The 21,409-nt window shown below is 34.5% G+C and overlaps 1 protein-coding gene across 1 annotated transcript in view; it reads left to right on the top strand.

Moving 5' to 3' along the window:
• The first annotated feature begins 6,170 nt into the window (after window positions 1-6,170).
• Window positions 6,171-21,409, top strand: part of LOC128177624 (leukocyte tyrosine kinase receptor-like) — a 201,830-nt gene continuing 186,591 nt past the window's right edge. The window contains exon 1 of the mRNA XM_052844424.1: window positions 6,171-6,292. The gene's annotated coding sequence lies outside the window, so the exon portion shown is untranslated. The remainder of the gene's footprint in view (window positions 6,293-21,409) is intronic.

Genomic DNA, 21,409 nt, shown 5'->3' with positions numbered 1-21,409 from the left:
TCACTTCGATTTGTGATCTAGAGAGCATAATTTTACAAAAATTCATTAGACATTCACTTAAGCAGCAGCGACATAGACTTAACAACTGACCAGTTCTGCCCTTGCAAGTTCTTAAATTCTAGATCTGAAACTTTACCCTGGAGCAGTCATCCTGTGCACATGGGGTACATCTTTTTGTGATCCTCCTGAAGCACACCAGTTACATATCCCAGCACTCATTCTAAAGCAAGTACAGGTTTATTTTTTGCCCTGTGTTATTTTTGTCCTTCTACACTTGCAAACAGTTTCGCTCCATTTTGAATTCACTCGGATACATTTGTGTTTAAAGATTGATAATTTTAGACATTGGAATTCGCCCAGTTCTACATGTTTATTTGCCTGCAGACAAGGAGGGCAAAAGGGCGATAATAAAATGAGGGTGAATATTTCCCTGTATACAGATTTTCCTTGTACTCATCTTATAGCATGTAGGGTACATCTCTGTGTGCTTATCTTGGAACACAAGGGTGCATCTTGTGCACATCCTAAAGCACATAGGGTATATACCCTGTGCTCATCTTGTAGCACATTGGGTCTAATCCCTGTGCTCATCTTGAACATACAGGGAACATCTCCTTGTCCATAGCCTGGAGCACACATCCCTGAAACTTTTTTATGCTAACCTTGGTAATGTGCAGAAGTGGTAGGAGCTCCTGTATGAATAGACCAGCACAAATAGGTTTAAATCAGAGTCATCCTTGGATTTTGCCTTATTCAGCGGTGGCTCTGTCATTTGAACTGGCCCCTAGCCCAGTTTTCTTTATCCAAACTGGCCTTCATAGGATAAATTCATTTGGTAGTTCTGTTAGCCCCAGATGTTTTAACCTACCGTTCATTCAATCAGAAATGCTACCTTTCGTGTCTAGTTTCCTTATTTATCATGCTTTAAGATAAAGGTGCACATGGGGTTTTGTTTAAAATGGATTGGGCAACAAATAAATATAATCCTTATAAATGTTGTTAAAAGTTCAATATTTGTTGAGAATCATGCATTTTAGATTCAGCTGAAGAGAACGTGAAAATATATGCATGTTCATGTGTACAAAGTGTATTTGCTTCTTTTTTTTAATTTGTTCATGGCTCTGTTTTGCCTAAATGGCAGCTCAGATGTACCGTAGGCTACTATGTTAAAATGCTTTATGAAATTTTCTATGTAAAATTATTTGAATAACAATTCTTAAAATGTTTTTTGTAATTTTTTTATTTCAGATGTCGGGAGGATTAATAGGAAAAGGTCATAGGGTCATTGTGATATTTTATCTGACAATAATGATTTATTTTGCTGCATCAATTATGTTTATGAATAAACTGATCAATTTGATCAATAGTGATTTCTTTTACAAAACCAGTAATTTTGTTGGACCCCAAAAAATTATATTCAACCTGCCATGCAGAATTTAGTCCCGATGACAAGCTAGGCAAATCACTGTTTCATTTTTACAAGAATGGTAATTTCACAACAAAAAAGAATTTTTTTTTCAGCTCATGTCCTCCCTAGCATAATTCCATCAGATATATAAATGAAATATATACAAAAATTAAGTCTGAACAAAAAAAAATTATGCGGTTTTGAAAATACCCCCCCCCCCCACCCAAAAAAAAACCCCGAAGCCTTTAATTTAGCCTCAAAAAGATTGATTTTTTCAAACGACCAATGTCCTCAGTATAACTTCGGTGTCTTCAATTAATTAAAATGTATTACCGCGCTCAAAACTTGCGCTCTTTTTGCACTGATCAATCTTGTATCTGATTTATACAAATATAATAATTTTACTACAGATGTATGTATGCCCGTATGGTCATTTTACTTGCCCCTGAATAAACACCGCTACCATGCACTGCACCTTGCATCCTGTGTAGTTTTTGAAAATAAAACCCCCCAGAAACCATTGCCTTTACTTTAGCCTCAAAATGATTGATTTTTTCAAACGACCAATGTCCTCAGTATTGCTTCCAAACCGACACTGGTGTCTTCAATTAAGGCTTCAAACTCCTGATTTCCTCACGCGCAGTATGCCATGCCTCCAAAACACTAGTACTGTTTTTTCAGTAATGCCTCCAAACCTCTGATGTCTTCAGTATTGTTCAAAACCACCGAAATGTTCATTATTTCCACCACACCAATGATGTCTTAAGAAAGGAGTCTTCTCGTTTTCAAATATACTTCTTATAATTAAAAATTCAAGAAATTTTGACACAGTCAAATGGATCATATTACCAAATGATTCTATCAGTTTAATCAAATTTGACCTTCTTGTTTTTGCATAAAGGTCAGGTCAATGTCACTACCTCTTTCCTCAACGTAAAGGATGATAAAAATAAGTGTAGCCCTTTGTAGTTCTGGAGACATTTGTTTAAGATTTGAAGATTCTTTTCTTCAATAAAATGATAGAATATCAGAATGTTTATCAGCTTATACTACTAAATTGGAATAAATATATCTACTAAAATTGATATTGCTTATCCCGCATTTCCTCTAATTTTCTTTAATTTTGAAGAAATTTTGATTATTTTGTTATGCTTCCAATAATGATTTGATTTGAACATATTTTATTATGCAAAATAATATTTACATAATAGGATTGGGCAGCAGGCAAAGCCTATTTAAGCCTTCTCCACTAGGTACAAGGTAGTCATATGTATAAAATACAAGAATTGTGGAGTTAAATGATACAATTAAGAATACATGATTTTTTTGTGTAGCAAAGTGAACAAAAGAAAAAAAAGAGGGAAAAAAAAGATAAAATTGACAAAACCGGTTATATAACAAAAGTAGAACAGAATTATCAAGTTTTGTCAATAAGGTTACAGCATATATATATAAATATAGGTATATGCATAATTTTGTTTACATTTTCAGTATATGTGTTAATTACATTATTTTCTTTACACAAATCTTCTGGATTTTTTAATGTATTCATGTACAAGCTTGAACAATTTAACATTTTCATCATATGAAACATCATTATCTCCATACAGTAATAGATCTAAGGTAATTGGTTTTTGGAGATTTAACATAGATATTTGATGAAAGAGACAATTTCTTTCATCATTATATTTTGGGCACTCAAAGAAAAAATGATTTGCATTTTCAGTATGAAAACCACAATAATCACAAACAGAATTTTCTCAAATAAAATCACAAAATAAGTCAGCATTTAAACTGCTAGCATTATTTCTTAGTTGACAATGTATAATGTTTTCCCTCCAATTCCCTAAATTAAAAAGTTTTGTTGGAGTCTTAAAAAAAATGTTTCTTAATAGCATTTGAAAAGCAAGCCAACTTTGGAAGACTTCTAATAGCTAGTGGAAGATCATTCCATAGCTTAACTGTAGATGGTATGAAACTTTTTAAATAAGATGTTGTTCTGGCTTGAGGGATAGTGTAAGTAGATTCATCATGATTTCTTAAAGGATATGGGGTTATAGGTGGAATACATGGTTCTAAAAGATTTTCAAGGTAAGTAGGTACCATGTGGTTTACCATCTTATAAAACAAAATTAACTCTAATTCTAGCTGCTGTGATTTGAACATCTTCTAAAAGATCTGATTCCCTGTCATTGCAGTTGTCCCAAATAACATCGCCATATTCTAAAACAGGTCGGATAAAGGACAGATATATTTTTATTAATGCATCGCTTCCAATAATGAAATATTTCTGATTTTTATGTATTATGAAGACTTTATATAAAGATATAAATTGACAAAAAAGCTAATATATTGACCATTTAATAAGAGAGATCTAGAAAAACTGATTTTAGTGATATTTTCACAAATATCAATGTCTAGAATGGGCCATTAAAAAAACTTATAAAAATGTAATTTGATAGGCAAATCATATTTTAAAAACATATTCTGAAACCCAAGTATCATATCATTAGTGCACATTAGTAAAAAAAAAAACCAATATTAATGTTGTTGTTTTTAAAATGCTATAACAGACTCATTAATCTGCAGCAATTCTGAATTGCGAAACATGTGATATTTTCCTACGCCAATATTATGACAAAAATATAGTCCTTGTTAGATTCTAAACATTGAATACTTTTTCTATGCCAGGTTGTATGATAATAAAAAAGAAGGAAAAATATCCTATTTTAATTTCCTTTCATCTTGATTCAATGAGCAATTAATCAAATTTACGCTTGACAAGTCGAAAACCAGAAAAGACTCCTTCCTTAAGTATCGTTTTTAACCACTGAGCGCTTCATAATTGCCTCCAAACCACTGATATGTTCAGTATTGCCTCCAAACCACAGCTGTCTTCAGTATTGCCTTCAAGCCACTAGGTGGCCTTTCAAGTGGATACAAGGGGGAATGTAACAGATGAAACAGTTGACGTTATGTTCTTTTCACCAAACTATGTCAATTTGCCATGCAAAAGAGGGGTACTGCAAGGGGTCTAGATTATTTTTAAAGTTCCATAATCCGTATTCTCTCTCTCTCTCTCTCTCTCTCTCTCTCTCAATAAAACTTAAAAAAACACAAAAACGTTAACTGTGTTCTTGTATGAAGGAGGAAGTAAATGTACCGCACTGGCGTCGGAAGCAAATTGAAAGTGGAGGGGGGGGGGGGGGCTAGACTAATCCTCAGAAATATTGAGAAAAAAAGTAATTCCCCCCCCCAAAATTACCCAAATCCCCCCCCCCCAAATCATGAAATTCCTAATCGGGGGGGGGGGGGGGGGGGGGGGTTAGTATGCTTCTGAATCCAACTTCATTAATCTTTCAGGGTAAATTTAGGAACAATAATCTTTCCTGCGAGAAAAAGTGTGTGTGTGTGGGGGGGGGGGGGGGGGGCTGAACCCACTATCATGCTATGTTTCTAATGGTTAGATATAACTTTGCAAAAAAAGTGGGGGGGGGGGGGCTTAGAGTGGGCTTAGGACCTGTGGGACCTTCCTAAACCACAGTTACTCACTCCTTAAATTTTCGTATTGTTGGCTCTAACCTTTTTAACTGTTTGTATAACTTGCAATGTTGCGATTGTCATTAGTTTTGTATATTTGCATCGCTGTCATTATCATTGGAGAGGTTTAGAATGTTTCTGTATTGTGACATTCTCTGGTAAGAGAATGGTATTGTGAGTAAAACGAAAAAATAAAAATTAAAAAGAGTGGAAAAACTCATTGTGATAGACATTTACAACCATTTTAACAAGAGCTTGGTGTTAAACAGCAATGTGACGTAGGCCTGTCTATTTCATTGCTGGCCTTTGAATTCAACAAGGTTTGTCTGGAATATGCAATTTATGCTACGGAAGCGTATTAGGGCCGCAGCAGTTTTTTTTTTAAATTAATTTGTTATAACAAATTGTCAATTTGTTTTAACAAATAATTAATTACAGATTGTTAATTTTTTTTTAAAAATTGGTAATTTGTTAAAACAGATTAATTTGTTAAAACAAAGTAGTAATTTGTTATAACATTATCAATTTGTTATAACATCAATTTGTTAAAACAAAGAGGTAATTTGGTAAAACATATGAATTTGTTACAATTAGAGTAACTACAGTTAGAATTACATATATCACATAATCGATAACAAATACGTAGAAGGGAAGGGACGTAGCATCAGGGGGGGGGGGGGGTGGCTCCCCCCACTTTTTCTTGCAGCAAAGATTTTTTTAAAAATTTCAAATTAAAAAAAAATGAATTATCGTGGAGCCCCCCCCCCCTCACTTTTTGGGAGCATGTAATTATTGACTCTAAAATGAATAACGAAAAATAAGATACAGAAAATGAAGTTGAAGGTAGACTTCAAAAACGATGTTACGTGCCTGCGTAGTATTCCTTTACCTTCAATTTCGCTAATGATTTCCTTATTTTCTCTTCCATATCTTATGTTCTTCCCAAACGGTGGGCCTTTGCCAATTTGTACAAATCGGCAAATTTATATTCTCTCTCTCTCTCTCTGAATAAAATAGATTAAGTGGCATTTAAACTAAATTAAATATTTTTTAAAAAACAAAAAAAAAAACAACTTTAACTTATTTACTTTTTAACACCCCCATCCCGCGAAACTAAACACCAGAGTATCAGATTGGCATCGTAAAATGATGAAAAAAAAATCTCAAAAAAGAAGGAAAAGTTATTTCCCTTGTGACGGTAGGCTGTGTCTGTCGAGCCACGAGGAGCACGTGCAGTCAGTGAGTTAGAGAGTTGTTGCCTGCAGAGACGAGATCGCAGATATGAATGAATTTCTGAGTGTGATTACTGAAAAGCACAAGCCAGATGGTTCAGAATTGAAGAAGGTAAAGTATAGAAAGAAAATTCAGAGAATTAAGCGTTCCTGGCAACGTTACTGTGCATTGGCAGCCTCGCTGCAGGGTTTGAAAAAAATCGGATAGACTTCGGAGCAACAGTTTCTTTCGTGTTTAAAATGTTTTACCGCGCTCAAAACTTGCGATCTTTTTGCAATGATTAATCTTGTATTTGATTTATACAAATATTCGACTCCCAAAAAATGTTCCTCGAAGATTTTACTCAGCTTTTACTACATTTTACAACAGATACGTGAATAGTTATGTGACTTTCCCCCGAATAAACACTGCTACCATGCACCGCACCTTGCATCATGTGTAGTTTGTATACATGTAAAATCTGAATAACATACTTCATTTTGCAAGTGTAAGAGAAAGTCTCTGGCGAGTAAATAAAGTGACGACATCATGTACTTGTAAGTAACAGGGTGATAAATTATGAAAATTTTGAAAACAGTTCTTAATTTCTGTGAAAAAGAAGGTTATCAGGGCCAAAAGGCATAACTGTAGTATAGCACAATCTTTTGTGTGTCGTAAATCTCATTTCTTTTTCAAGAAAAGAAGTGTAGCTCTCAAGTCGTATATATATATATATATATATATTATATATATATATATATAAATATTTATAGACTGGGGGCTTAAGGTAGCAAGGGACAGTTTCGAATAAAGTACCCGTCAATATTTTTGTAAAATTGAGAGTTGCTGTACTTGAAGGCTTATGAGTGTTGCTAAAATTCATGAAATGATTTTTAATGATTAGCATTAGTTAGAAGGGTGTCTGTTGTTGAAATTGATATGCAATATGTAGGCCCCTTATGTTAGGTACATGAGAATCAGAAGTAAAATGCGAAACCTGCGGCTATGACTGTTGTGCTGACTTTACACAGTGAAATTGCAAGTTACAGACGGGAGGTAAAATAACACGAAAAGTAGGTGGATGGGACATTGTAAACTATACACCGGTAAGTTTCTGACATGTGATAGTGCAACATGCACGCTGTAAGGAAGGTCAACCCTCTGCAGGGAATTAGCTGGGGGAGGTCTAAAAAGCTGAAAAATCATGAAAAATTAGCAAAATAGGAAAGGGTCAAAATCTCATAAAAACCAATATGTAAAGAATTTTACGGGTTTTGATTAGTAATTTTCTTCAGAAATTGGTGATTGGCCTTATATAGAGTGAATTAAAGGTATTTGTGCTGAATGGGAACTGAGGAAATTCTAGTTACAGAGTTCCGAAGACATGCATCCCTTGGCTACAATGAATTGTATAAAAAAAACTGTCCCCTGCCACCTAAGACCAGCATCTAAAGGCAGCCAGTATACATTGTAATTAAAGTTACAGTAGCATTACCAGACAACAAATTTGAAAGAATTCCTAAACTGTAGGGTGAAAAACATTACATAAAATTTATTCTAGGGGAATGATGCTTAACATTATTGATAGCAGGAGAAGAAAAAGCATTTTCAGCTGTTGATAAAAAGGTTCCAACTTTGAAACGTGCATAATGTTTGCTCTATTGCAATTTTTCCATTTAATTTAAAACAATTAAATAGTGAAACAAAAAATGTGCATTTTATTTTCAAAGCATGAACTCAATTTCTGCACAATGCTTTCTTTCACTATGGTGTGTCCCAAGATATTTATGTAACACATTTGGACAATTTTTAATAAAAATACACATACTGTGAAAGTGAAATAGATATTAAAGGGGAATACATCCAAGATAATTTCATTCACACATCATCATTTTTTAATTGGAAAAATTCACAGGAACAAAAGCAAATTTCTTATGGAGTTATACAATTGGAAATGTTAACGTCTTTTCTCCATTTGGAAGTCATCTAAATACCTTGCAGAATTTTTTAACATTATCATCCAGGCCTTTCGCAATCTGATTAAAATCAGATCTTTGATCCGCTCCGACAAATTCTGATGTCGACACACTTTGTTCAGCAGCTATCAGAATTTCGGATTGTACAAAGATCTGATTTTAATCAGATTGGGTCTTTCGCAATTCAAAATCCCCAAGAGATCACATTTTTTAGTTGTGTATTGAAACCTGATGAGTAAGAGGGGGCGTTTTAAGGGAGAAATTTTGGAAAGAACTATATATGAAAAGAGTTTAATTTGGCCCCCATAATTCACCATTTTTTAAAGTCTTTCGGGTACAATAAAATGTTATGTTATAATTTAGAAGAGTTGATATAAAATATATCTTTTACATATTTGTTTGATTTATTTGCACTCACTTGCAGTATATGACGTCAGAAGTGACGCTTTTTCTATAATTCAATCAAAATTAGTCGAAAATTGACATTTTTCTTATCTTTTTACGAATGGGAAATATATAGCGCATGCTTGAACCAGGACAAACTTTTTGTCACTTAATAGACTTTGCTAGATACATCTCTGATTAAAATATTTTGTTGGTTCAAGCATGCGTTGAAAACAAGCTTTTTTATGCCAAAATGCAAAAAAGCGGGAAAAGGTTGTAATTTGTCTTTACAATGCCGTATTTCTAAATTGTGGGCACTTGATCAAAATGAACATGAAGTTTAAACATCACATATATATATATATTTGTACAAAGACCCATACCATATATACCGGTAGTCCTTTACCATACTTTTGAATGAACATTTTTGTTAACTCTGAGCTACATGTGTATTTATAAGTATCAAGTAATATAGCAAAATGTGAAACAAGGATATCTTAGGACAGAGTATGATGTACTATTGCAGTGGCTTAGTCGTATGCATGACAGTTGTTTGGGTGGGTTGGTGGTGGGGGAGCACACTGAAATGTGAATAGACACATGAATTAATGCTTGACAATTTGGAGGGGAAAAAATATTTTGTTTGAGAAGAAAGATATTAATTAAACCATAGCTAAAAGATTTTAGAAAAATAAGAAATATTCTACATGAAACGCACAAAGATTAACTGTTTTAAATCATGCAATCATTAAGTCAATTAAATCAGTCACCAACTTTTTAATACCATATTTCAAAAATATTTGCGTTGTAGTAATTGAAAAACATGCAACTTTTCGTAGAAGAATTATTGTAAGTGTAGTTTTGCAAAGTGGCCGACGTTCAAATGAAAGGAACGGTTTGTGTTATTATCTACTCAATTTTAGCTCTAATTGGGATGGGCTCTGATGATTTATGCTGCAATTTACTTTTGGATTTCGGGTGTCGATTCCTCCATGATCTTAGCAGAACAGTTTACATAAATAGTCTACCATATTTTTATGGATTATTCAGGCATGGAGAGGTCCAATTAGTTGTGACCATGGGGGGAGTTGTCTTTTACAATTACATGTACCAAGGAGTCCTTTGTAGATTTCATTAATCTTGTCTGTAGCATATGGCAATTTCAGACTTTTTTTTTTTTACATTGTTTTGTGCAGACTAAAGAAGCTGTTGTTATTGATAATTTAAAGATTTATTATTTAGCTGACAGTGGTGTTCTATTTCAAGCTGAATTTTTAATGCCTGCCTTGTCTTTTTGTCATCTTTAGTCTTGGCTGCATCGAATCATAATAGCTAGTGTATAATACTTTGTTTTCAATGAAATATGGTCAATAAAATCGAAGCCATGTTTAGATATTTCATTCTATATAATTTAACCCACAGCATTTAGACTCAGAGAGCCACTGCGAATTTGTAGTTTCTGTGGTGCTAAGCAGATTAACTGAGAATTAGACACCTCCACTGGATAGCACTGGCTGACTCCCTGTGTAAGCTGATACCAATCATTGTACTGAGACAAGTTAATACAGATACTGTTTCTTGTCCAACAAACAATATGACTTAATGATTAATGAAACATGAATAAACATCCTTTTTGTTACTTGCCAAACACAATACATGCACTGGGCCACTCTGTTTACACTACGAGCATCATAAGGACATGCAACTTGAGCTACAACCATTATACACTTTTGAATTGCAATGAATCACTGCCTTTAGTTCTACTGCTTTGTATTTGTCATACAGGACATATATTTGACATGAAAGGTTTAGGATCAAAGTATCATAAGTAATTCTGGATTCCTCCATATAAATTCAACCAGCCTGGCTGTTTGAATAATGTGATAATTTTATAGTAATATACTAGTCTTGCTTTAAAAAAAATAAAAACATTAGATTTATAGAGAGCTTTTGAGAAATGTACTTGCATGAATATCAATGCTATTATAAACTTATGAGGAGATTTCAAGGATATGAAACGTTTGACCTCTAAAAGGTCAAAGAAAAAAATAATCCCGAGCCTCGCAGCACAAGTTACTTAGTTACTGTTATTTTATTGAGAATATAATGGTTACTTAAAAATTGCTGGAATTTTCCAGAGTCACCATTATCTAGGATGTAAATTTAGACTGAAAAGGATTGTAAGAAGAGTTTGTTTCACATGATAATGCATGTAATGGTGAAATAAGTGTCTACAGTCACATCAGTGCTAATTAGGGAGTAATTGTACTTTGGAAGCATTCTTTGTCAAGGCTGTCAAATGAATGCTTCAAGAAGAAAATCGTGATACAGTATTTTTACCTCTTTTGCCATTATATCTTAGCTTGCAAATTTTGACAGCATATTTTTCAGGTTAGCTTTACAGCCCGTATACTTCACCTCTTTTGCCATTAAATCTTAACTTGCAAATTTTGACTGCATATTTTTAGGTTAGTTTTACAGCTCTCATACTTCCTTTTTTTGCCATTAAATCTTAGCTTGCAAATCTTGATAGCGTATTTTATAGGCTAGCTTTACAGCCCATGTATTTCTCCAGATGTTGCACCACATTGCCATTCTTTATAAAAAAAGTATTAATGATACATTGATGAAATCTAATCATTCTTATATTGATATCGAGATGAATGCTTCCATTCTGATATGTTTAGAGAAAAAAATTGATTATTTCTGAAACAATTATGGTATTGGATGATTGTAATTAGCACCTGTGGTATCAATTATTGCATGCAGAACAGGAAACTTTAAAAGATTAACTATGCCGAATGCATGTTTTTCCGTCTCTGTAAATATGTTCAGTAGTATAAATTGTCTTTCTAAATGTCAGCATGTGGTATGAACGTCAATATTTAGTTGTTTGAACACCATCATTATGTCTGTTTTATCAGATAGGTAGGGTTTTATGTTGCTAAGCTATCGGGATTTTGCGAAAACAATTTTAACAGTATATATTGTCCAATTTGGTCACAATCATAACAGTGTACCTTGTTAAAGGATTTCTGTTAATTGATCTATGCATTTCAGTATGAAATTAAGGATGTGAACGGTATGCACTGGAAGTATTTGGGATAAAATGATATGGAACTCTGTCAATTTTAAGTTGTTTTAAATGGTGTTTGGGATTACTTTGCAGTATACATGTTCATTTTATATTTTCTGATTTTTGATTATAGGGAAATATGAGTACATGTAGTATGCTTCAAAATCATTATTCCGATTCAATTTCATTTTGATGTTGGCTTCATTATGAGAATGCATTACAGATGGCCGCATGGCCTGTGATTGATCACACACATAATGCTATATGGACTGTAGTCCACTGCAGCACGTTCAAGCCTATATCTTAAGATCATCCTTCTCAGCAATTTGCTTATACATTATGTAGTACACTGCAGCATGCTCAAGCCTATATCTTATGATTATCCTTCTCAGCAGTTTACTTAATCATTAGAATGAACATTACTGCTTCCTTCTTTATAAATCCAATATATGACACATCATATCCATTTTACCAATTCATGATAATATAAAGTCGCACCTGTTTTAAGAGGCCACTTGTGGGACAATGATAAACTGGCTGCTTAAGACAGGTGGCCACTAATTCAAGGTTTCAAATTCATGAAGAAAAAGCACCAAGTATATTTATTTTGACTCTATTGCACACATCTGTTAATAACAACAGTTACTGTAATGGCGGAGTACACAGAGATAGTGAATGCACAGCTCAGGTTGCTGAATAAACAGTTTATATTATTTTTAAATAGCAGTTTTAATTCAATTTATCTGTCAACGGATTTAGAGTAAAAACCTTTCTGCTAATTACGCCCAAACAATAATTTTCAGTTGTTCAAATGCGGTAAACAAACAGAAGTAGCATTTCCGTACAAAGGATATGTACTGAACTATGATAGCCAATGTTTTACCTGTTAAAAAAATGTGCCAAATTTTTCTAGGAAAAAAGTGCGTATATATTCTGCAAATTGCGGTACAGGTTAAGCTGTTAAGCGCAAGACTAACCATTTAATAACTTTGTAATGAATTGAGAATATAAATAGATATATAAAAAACACAAAACAGGTGGGACCTAAAAACACTGGCTGCTGGCCGCGTTAGACAGGTGGCCGCTTAAATGAGTTAAAATATACTAAAAAACTTAATGGGAGGGGGGGTTGAACATGGCGAGTGGCTGCTGATTAAAAATGGCCGTAACAGCAGGTGGGACTGTACATGTAAGTTTAGAGAGAATTCATTTATAGTTATGGATGATATCCTCCCCATGACTACTTGATGTGCTCATGCATCGTTTTTGAAAGGGGGGGGGGGGGCAAACTCATCCCAAAAAAATCTTAACAAGCAAGAAAAGAAATCATGAATATCCTAATTAATGGATTGGGGGAGGGAGGGGGGGGGGGGGAGCATTGTGTATCACATCAATATCACAGTTAATTTCCCTTCTTTCAATTCAGTTTTTTACATGCTCCCCAAAAAGTGTAGGGGAGGGGGAGCAACTCCATCTTAATTTACTTTTTTAGCTCACCGAGACGAAGTCAGGGGGAGCTTATGCTATACACTTGGCGTCAGCGTCTGGACCTGGTTAATGTTTTTGTTGCAGGTCCTGTTTCTAATTTATTACTTGTCCTATCTTCACCAAACTTGCATGGATGATGTATCTGGACCTACTTATGGACTTGAAAGACTCGGATGCTGAATCTGGGCCACGAATTTCAGATTTGGAGCAGGTTAAAGTTTTTGGTAGAGGTGCCCTTTGATAGCAATTTCTATGTTACTGCTGGTCCTAACTCCACCAAACATTGTATCTTATAATTTTTCTACTCCAGAATGAAACCCAATTAAATGCATATATGAGACTCCTCGACAAGTTTGTGTATGGGTTATTTGCTACTCAGGTGACTGTTAAGGCCTATTGGCCTGTTGTATATTATTGTATTGATAAACATTGTATCTTATAATTTTGTATGAAATGAACATTATCATACAATTTTTTAACATAATTATGATATACGATATTGTGTCAAACCTGTATTCATGAATATCCAAAATCATTAACTTTTGATTTTCATATAATATGATAAAGGTGGTCTCATAAAGGTGATGTCTCATAAAGGTGATGCCTCATCTCGGTGAGCTTTGTAATCTGTGATTACTTATGTTTATATACAAATTTTAAAAATTGTTTGCTGCGAGAAAAAGTTTGGGGCAAAGCCCTCCCTGGTCCCCCCTGATGCCACATGCTTGCATTGAAGTACATGAATTAAATAATGCCTGGAATTAAAGCGATTAATTGTCACAATGGTTTTCTTGAAATTTCTAAGCAATTATTGTTTTGATATTGTATAAATTGTGGTATGAAGAAATAGTTTTAAAAGTAACTTTAGGGACATTTTGTCCTATAAATACTATCAATACATTGATTAAGATTTCTTGCATCATTGAACATTTGATTTCATGGATCAAACTAAATGAAATTAGTATACAGCTATATCATGATAATATCTAGGTCAAGATTAATATTGGGTACGATCGAGCAATTTTCGACATAGTTATGCCCCTTGGACATAGAAAAATTCCAATTATTTGCAGTTTCTGCTCATTTTCTTCGCAGAGGATGAACATATTGAAATGAAATTTGATATACAGCTTAATCATGATAATATGAAGGTCCAGTTCGATATTGGGTATGATCGAGCAATAGAAAAATTCCAGTTATTTGCTGTTTTCATTCATTTTATTTGCAGATGTTTCAATTATTTGCAGTTTACATTCATTTTCTTCTCTGATGTTTCAAAAAGAGAGGGGCATAAGTGTTTAACAAACATCTCTTGTTAGCTCACCTGAGCTGAAAGATCAAGTGAGCTATTCTGATCACATTTTGTCCGTTGTTGTCTGTCTGTCCATCCATCCGTCCGTCTGTAAACTTTTTACATTTTGAACTTCTCCTCTAAAAGCGCTTGACCAATTTCAACCAAATTTGGCCTAAAGCATCCTTCTGGGAAGGCAAATATAAATTGCAGAAATGAAAGACCGATCTTTATTCAAAGCAGAGAAAACCTTGAAACTGTAGAAAAAGGGGGGTGCATTTTGAAAAATCTTCTTCTCAAGAACTACTAAGTCAAATTCAATGTAGTTTAGCATAAATAATCCTTATGGGAAGGAAAATATAAATTGCAAAAATTAAGGGCTAATTCTGTTTCAAATTTGAGTTATTCACGAAAATGATTATAAGACAGAGAGAATAGGGGTCAATCAGTTTAACTTCAGGCTTGATATTTCATATATCGAAAACCAGTTTATGTTAGAAGCAGCCATCTTGAAGTTGAACGGAGATGAATTTGGTTTCTGTGCAACAGTTTACGTGCGAAGCGAATATTTGAAACTTCCAAAATATATTTGTGCCATTTATGTGAAGTAAATTGAGGTTGAATATTCCAATGTGTTGACATTTTCATTTGTGACGGTGGTTTTAGCTTGCTTTGATTTTCGTATAGCATGTTTAGTTTAACTTGAGAGGAACCGTCTTTATTTTCGAATTTAAAATTTTTACATGTAGACAGGTTAATCAGAAAGCTGATTGTTTACATGTACCTGCGCAAAATCTGATGCACTAACAACATATTATAGAATACTATTCATTGTGTCGGTACATGTAATTCGGTATGATCTCTATGTAATGGTTGATTAATGCACCATGTTTTATTAAGATACTCAACAATTTCAATCTAAACGGAGATTATTCTTGCGGCTAGAAATATATAAGTATATATATGATGAAAAATAAATTGTGTTTTATCTTTGTTTTAGTGCATTTTTCTCTTTGTTTTAATTGCTTATAAATTTCTATTTACTAACCTGAGAGTCAAGCTTCGAGTTATAAGCAAGATACAGAGCTTTGTGCACAATGCTGCTCTATGTTTGTACACAAAGCTGAGGTTATGCTTTAGTTCGTTTATATTTTAAATGCAGCTATGCTGAATAGGAAATACCAAGTTTAATTTTAAAGTTGAATGTAATAAACTCGTGAACAAAAACATGACTCGAACCAAGCTACGTATCTTTCTTCTAATTCTACGATTGACTCTGAAATTTTGGTTGATCAATAGAAATGTCTTGCTAAAGAAAAGATATGCTGTAACTAATTTCTGGTGCCCCTTCTTCAACGATGAATTGCATAAAATCTTCACAAATATTTGATAGTTTTTCGAACACAAGTAAATAAAAATGACGTCTTTTAAACAGTGTCCATAGTCCTAACACATTATTATTATGAGGATAAAAGCTTAATCGGTGTTCTTAAAAAATTATTGCAACGAAAAATCATCTTTGTTTGTAGACATTTGTTGTTTTTTCAGCAAAAAAATGAAAATAATGGGTGGGCCTTGGTACAATAGAGCGACATGCCTGCCAATACATAAATTTGAATTATAACTCTTTAACATAAGTGACAACATTTTTCAGTTAAGTTTATTCATCAGTCAAGTGAGTAAGGATATGAAACATCATACGAAATGAATTCATGCCTGGTAAACAACAATCATTTATAATGGAGAAGGCCTATTAAATTTTTCAATGTTTTTGATTTGAGGAATTGAGCGCATTCGTTCTGGTGCATTGAGGTACACTTCTCTTCTTTCACATATAGGATTTTTTAAAATAAAATACAATAACAATTATAGTCTGTCCCAAGTTATTGCTTCCATCACTTGTTGATGATATTTAATAAAAATACACATACCTGATGATGAAATGGAAAATATTGAGGATATTGTCATTGACAAATTATCCCTTTTCTCTCGTAAAAGTTTACAGGGACGTGAACAAATTTTTTACAGAGATTTATAATGGGGAATGTTTACATCTTTCTCCATTCGGAAGTACTCGGGACACCTAGCGCAATTTTTCAAAGTTATCATCCAGGCTTATTAATGGCTGATGCAATGCAAAACCCCCGTAGACTTTTTATTTTGGGATGTGTATTGAAACCTAAAGCGGTAGAGGGGGCGTTTCAAAACAGATAATCTGGACATTTTTCATATAAGTGGATGAAAATAGTTTGAGCACAAAGGTATAATTTAATATTATTGAAATATCAAGCGAAAAGTGATGGAAGAAAAACCTCAGGACAGAGAATAGTGAGAAGTGGAGGGAGAAAATGTACCTTTATGCTCTCATGTATTTTAATCGTTTTATAAAGTGATGGGGGGGGGGGGGGGGGGGTAGCTGCAATAATGTAGCCCTCTCCGATTTTTTATATCTGATGTTTACTGGAGAGGGCTACAATTCCACAGGATCTCCGTAATGGTGCAAAATTAATTTTTTAATGTGGCTGACTTCGGTCTGAAAAGATCGATTTTATATTTGACTTCCTTTAGATAAAATGATTTTTATACCCCCCGCAAACAAAGTTTGGGGGGGTATATAGGAATCACCTTGTCCGTCCGTCCGTCTGTCCGTCTGTCTGTCTGTCTGTCTGTCTGTCTGTCCGTCTGTCTGTGCAATCGTGTCCGGTCCATATCTTTCTTATGGGGAAATATTGGAAGTTCTTACTTCACACAAAGATTGCTTATGACCTAAGGGTGTGTCATGACCTTGACCCAAGGTCATTCAGGCAAGGTCAAGGTCACTGGCAGAAAAAGTGCAAAATTCGTGTCCGGTCCATATCTTTCTTATGGGGAAACATTGGAAGTTCTTACTTCACACACAGATTGCTTATGACCTAAGGGTGTGTCATGACCTTGACCCAAGGTCATTCGGGCAAGGTCAAGGTCACTGGCAGAAAAAGTGCAAAATTCATGTCCGGTCCATACCTTTCTTATGGGGAAACATTGGAAGTTCTTACTTCACACAAAGATTGCTTATGACCTAAGGGTGTGTCATGACCTTGACCCAAGGTCATTCGGGCAAGGTCAAGGTCACTGGCAGAAAAAAAGCAAAATTCGTGTCCGGTCCATATCTTTCTAATGGGGAAACATTGGAACTTCTTACTTCACACAAAGATTGCTTATGACCTAAGAGTGTGTCATGACCTTGACCCAAGGTCATTTGGGCAAGGTTAAGGTCACTGGCAGAAAAAAAGCAAAATTCGTGTCCGGTCCATATCTTTCTTATGGAGAAACATTGGAAGTTCTTACTTCACACAAATATTGCTTATGACCTAAGGGTGTGTCATGACCTTGACCCAAGGTCAATTGAGAAAGTTCAAGGTCATTGTTTCAAAAAAGCTAAATTCTGTCTGTGTCATGTTTTGTATTAATGGAAATATTAGAAGCTAAAAATTAACAGTTTTCAAAAATAAAGCAGTTGTTATTTATAGAAAATGGACAGTGAAATAGATTCATCCAATATTTTCTATAATAGCAAAAATACACGCGTTATGATTTTTATCTTAGCGGGGGGTATCAATTGTGAGCTTGCTCACAGTACCTCTAGTTTAATTCAGGTTGAACAATTTAACCGTATATAAACCAAAACCAGATAAAACACATCAGCATGTTTACCAGTCGTCTTTTTCAGCAGCCATGACAGTTCTCGCGTGATTTTATGGGATGTACGCTTGGAGTTTTGATGGGCTTGATAACGTGAATGTCAGTGTAAATAATCGATCTTACCTGTTATATCACTAAAACATCATTTAAGGAAATGGTATATAATGGAAAATTCATATTTACCGCGTTAATTATGTTTAAAATAGGGGAATTCCTATATTCAGTTCAAGATCCGCTCCTGAATTCTCATTGGCTGTCCAAAAATAAAACTGGTCAAGGTCGGTAAACATGGCGGACAAATTCAACTTTCGTTGTTGACATACACGAAAAATAACCGATATATGGACTATACTTGATATTTTTGGATTAATTTATGCCATAGACATCTACAACGTTTGAGTTCAGGTAAGAAATGCAAATGTTATTGTCATTTATAAACGATTTGACACGAAATCGTTGCGGGAGTGAATGACTCCCGCACTTGCACCATTACGGAGATCCTATGGAGTTGTAGCCCTCTCCCATAAAAAAAAAAAAAAAAAAAAAAATTCGGGAGAGGGCTACATTATTGCAGCTAGGGGGGGGGGGGGGGGGCTATAATAAAGGGAACTTGAAGTTAACCGTGAACAACTGAAAATTTAGTTATTTATATTGCATATGATCTTATTTTCGGTAAAAATAGTATTCCATAAAGGTAAATATGTCAAAGATTAAGTATGTGCAAAAATAAGTATAAGATTCTGATATTCATTTTTGGTTAGTCTACCTATGGGCCACATTTCACAATATCCTATATTTACAATTGCAAATATTTTTCCTTATATGAACCTTTAGAAAAGCGAAAACATTCAATTCTGTATATTTACATTTGTAAATAAGTTTCCTTATATGAACCTATAGAATAGCGAAAACGTTCAATTCTGTATGAACTTTTTCATGACGTCGCAATGATCATAGCACGCGCTTTTCGCTTGGATTATTGTAAACTTAAAATTTCGGTAATTTTAACAGTTCTGAACGATTTGTCTTTTTTCAAACGCAAATGTAAGTAATAAACAGTAATGTTAAAAAGTTCACTGGGATATGAAGTTGGTTGGTACGTGATCAAATCTTCCGAGAAACCCTACGGGCTTCACAGGATTTGATCACGTGACCAACCTACTTCATATCCCGGTGAACTTTTTAAATTGCTTTTTAGCTCACCTGAGCCAAAGGCTCAAGTGAGCTTTTCTGATCACAATTTGTCCGTTGTCTGTCGTTGTCGTCGTTGTCGTTGTTGTCGTTAACTTTTCACATTTTCATCTTCTTCTCAAGAACCACTGGACAGATTTCAACCAAATTTGGCACAAAGCACCACTAGGTGAAGGGGATTCAAGTTTGTTCAAATGAAGTGCCACGCCCTTTTTAAAGGGGAGATAATTGAGAATTATTAAAAATTTGTGGTATTTTTAAAAAATCTTCTTCTCAAAAACTTTTCAGCGGGAAAAGCTTAAACTTGTGTGGAGGCATCCTCAGGTAGTGTAGATTCATGTTTGTTCAAATCATGGTCCCCGGGGGTAGGGAGGGGCCACAAGAGGGGGATCAAGTTTTACATAGGAATATATAGAGAAAATCTTTAAAAATCTTCTTCTCAAAAACTATCAGGCCAGAAAAGCTCAAATTAAAATGGGAGCATCCTCAGGTAGTGTAGATTTAAGTTTGTTCAAATCATGGTTCCTGGGGGTAGGGTGGGGCCACAATTGGGGGATCAAGTTGTATATAGGAATATATGGAGAAAATCTTTAAAAATCTTCTTCTAAAAAACTATTAGGCCAAAAAAGGTCAAATTTAAATGGAAGCATCCTCAGGAAGTGTAGATTCAAAATTGTTCAAATCATTGTCCCCGGGGGTAGGGTTGGGCCACAATTGGGGGATCAAGTTTTACATAGGAATATATAGAGAAAATCTTTAAGAATCTTCTTCTCAAAAACTATTTGACCAGAAAAGCTCAAATCAAATTAGAAGCATGCTCAGGAAATGTAGATTTAAGGTTGTTCAAATCATGGTCCCAGGGGGTAGGATGGGGCCACAATTGGGGGATCAAGTTTTATATAGGAATATATAGAGAAAATATTTAAAAATCTTCTTCTCAAAAACTACTAGGCCAGGAAAGCTCAACTTTGAGTGGAAGCATCCGCAGGTAGTGTAGATTCAAGTTTGTTAAAATCATGGTCCTCGGGGGTAGGGTGGGGCCACAATAGGGGGATCATGTTTTAAATAGGAATATATAGAGAAAATCTTTAAAAATCCTCTTCTCAAAAACTATTTGGCCAGATAAGCTCAAATTAAAATGGAAGCATCCTCAGGTAGTGTAGATTTAAGTCTGTTCAAATCATGATCCCCGGGGGTAGGGTGGGGCCACAATTGGGGGATCAGGTTTTACATAGGAATATATATAGAGAAAATCTTTAAAAATCTTATTCTCAAAATCTATTAGGCCAGATAAGCTCAAATTAAAATGGAAGCATCCTCAGGTAGTGTAGATTCACGTTTCTTCAAATCATAGTCCCCGGGGGTAGGATGGGGCCACAATTGGGGGATCAATTTTTACATAAGAGTATATAGAAAAAATCTTTTAAAAAATTTCTTTTAATAACTATTTGGCCAAGAAATCTCAAATTGGCATGTAACCATCCTCAGATAATGTAGATTCAAGTTTGTTCAAATCATGGTCCCTGGGGGTAGGGCGGGGCCACAATGGGGGATACCTTTTTATATATAGAGAAAATCTTTAAAAGTCTTCTTCTCAAAAGTATTCGGCCAGGAAAGCCCAAATTTGAGTGGAGGCATCCCAGATCATATAGATTCAAGTTTGTTTAAATAATAGTCCAGGGGTAGGGTGAGGCCACAATGGGGGATGAAATTTTACTTAGTAATATATAGAGAAATTCTTTCAAAATCTTCTTTTTAAAGACTATTTGGCCAGAAAAGCTTAAACTTGTGTAGAGGCATCCTCGGGTAGTGTAAATTCAAGTTTGCAAAATCACTAGTGGTAGGGCGGGACCGTGATGGCGGTTTGAATTTTTACATAGGAATATATAGAGAAAATCTTTAAAAATATTCTGAGAAAGTTTTTGGTCCAAAACTCAGTACTTAGTGTGAAAGCACAGGTTATGAGATTAAAGGTAGATTTAAGTTTGATGAAACCATGATTCCCTAGAGAATAGTGGGGCCACGAAATGGGGGGGGGGGGGGTATATAGGAATAGAGAAAAATATTAGAGGTACAACAACAATTGGTATTTACCAAAAAATAAGAGGTGGATAAAAATTGGCAGATTTTCAATTTTTTTATAGCAAGATCTACTGTACTCA

The sequence above is a fragment of the Crassostrea angulata genome, chromosome 3 (genome assembly GCF_025612915.1).
Source record: "Crassostrea angulata isolate pt1a10 chromosome 3, ASM2561291v2, whole genome shotgun sequence".
NCBI lineage: Eukaryota > Metazoa > Mollusca > Bivalvia > Ostreida > Ostreidae > Magallana > Magallana angulata.
The sequence above is the reverse complement of the archived record's forward strand: the minus strand, read 5'-3'. Positions and strand labels throughout refer to the sequence as shown.